The sequence below is a fragment of the Mus pahari genome, chromosome 13, assembly GCF_900095145.1.
Source record: "Mus pahari chromosome 13, PAHARI_EIJ_v1.1, whole genome shotgun sequence".
Classification (NCBI taxonomy): domain Eukaryota; kingdom Metazoa; phylum Chordata; class Mammalia; order Rodentia; family Muridae; genus Mus; species Mus pahari.
The window spans coordinates 74,030,492-74,032,690 of NC_034602.1; positions in this window are offsets into that span (position 1 = coordinate 74,030,492).

Consider the following 2,199-nt stretch of genomic DNA (forward strand, 5'->3'; position numbering starts at 1 on the left):
GAAAATAATTTTGTGGTTGGGGTCACTAGACATGAGGAACTGTATAAAAGAAGGTTGAATCCATTGATCTAAACAATAAAATATAGTTAAACTGAGACAAAAAATAATGTAATTTTGGAATTTGTAAGTAAATGAGTGGAACTAGAAGCAATCATTGTAATTGAAACGACATAGTCCCAGAAATACAAGTTTCAATTTTTTTTCTCTCGTATGGATTCAGGCTTTCTTTAAGCTTTAGACTGTGTTTCATTTGGTACATCCACAGAGTTTAGGGATCAAGTAGATGGCCATAGATTAGAAGAGGATCTTTCAAGGAAGAGGAAATAGAATACATTTTTTAAAGGAAAATATGGAAAAAAAACAATAGAAAGAAAAAAAAGGAATGAATAGGGAGGGGAATGAATAATGGGAGGGAAAGCTATGGTAATTTGAATAATAATGGCACCCGTAGGATCATGGATTTGAATATTTGGCCACCAGGAAGTGGTGTGGCCATCCCCTGTCAGTTGTTATCTCCAGGAGGGAAAAGACTCTTTGGTTACTAGTCTATATGAGAATTTCCAGCAAAGTTGTGGTCACATAATAGGTACAGTACTATACAGTTCTTCTATACAGAGAAAATGTAAATAGGTTTCATGTGAGTATATTTTTACAGCATGTGGATGTCCTGTGGCTTCACTGATTACAGCATGTCCTAATATCAGTAAAGTATAGGGATCCTGATTTTTACATAATAAAAGTATTAAAATCTAACATTGAACACATCTAAAGAGACTTTCTAAACTTCAGAGCTGGGCATTCTTGGTGGACATTATTGTGGTCCCAAGAGTACTAAGTCATACCATTGATGGTTTTTTCTAACCTTTTTTACTCTCTAATTATAGAAGTCTAACCACTTCTATGATTATACCCATTATTGCTTTACAGTTGAGTTTTGCCCCTCGTTTTAGATTTTGCTTTCTTGAGATGTGTAAGTTGTTTTCCCGTTTGTACCTGCACAACTTGTTATGTAAGCAAGCAGAGCAAAATACCCGATTGCAGCACTCCGCAGGTAGAAAGAACTGTCTATTTGGGAACAAACTGCTAGGTTGTCTCAGGAGGGATGACAACAGTATCCTAATAGGAGAGACAGTAGGGTTCTTGGGTTCCTGGAGGCTTAGGGGCAGATTCCTTCACCCAGAGAAAATATTTCCTGTATTCTGCAGAACATATGTGATTAAAGTTGATCAGTTTATTGCAGCAGAAGTCCTTTTGCCTGTGACACCTGACTATATAGGGAGGAATCGGGAAGCTGCAGTTATCTGAAAAGCAAAGTTCCTGGGTCACGGGGATTCTGAGATATGCTTGGGGTTAGGTCCTCATGAACTCCTCCTCTAGATAGTCTCAGGTAGCTATTCTAGGGTATTGGCAGATACACTGACATCTTAGGGGTCTACTTTGTGACTTCTCAGTAATGTAATTTCACTGCAGTCCTTACATCACCATTTACTTGCTTTAGTATTTTTATCACTTAGCTTTCCTATTTTTCAAAATATACCATACCTCAAACCCCAAATAACTACAGTTATTGAAATAAGATTTGGTTAGGGTATAAGACTTTTTTTCTTAATCTGCAATTATTTAACTAATTTAATTATTTAAATATTTTAAACCATTTTAATTATTTAAATTAAAATTAAGAAATTCACTGATCTTTAGTTAGACAGTATATACTTAGTATGGTTTGTAGCTCATACTAAGTACAAATTATGTAACACACACTTGTTGCAGTTAACAGCAGAAATTGTAGCCACAGTTTCTGTTTTAGAACAGAATGAACAGTGTCACAATCAATCTGTTTGTTCCTTTTTCCCCTAAATTTCTCCAGTCTGTTTGTCAATAAGGGTTCACTCTGACAGCTCACCTCTAAAGCGACGAAATGTCGTTAGTAATCAACCAAATCCTATTTCGGTGTTCCTTACTTTCTTCTAAATAGGATTGCTCTCCCTAGATGTCACCATTGGGGAACCTGTCTCCCTAGGGGTCTAGAGTTCAGCCCTGCTTCCCGTTGCCTTTCTAACTGGAGCTACATGTGTACATTACTTCCCCACTATAGGCAGGCTCTTCTGTGAGGAGCTGCCATTCTGACTAATGAGGGTCTCTCTCTCCCTTTCTCTCTCTCTCTCTCTCTCTCTCTCTCTCTCTCTCTCTCTCTCTCTC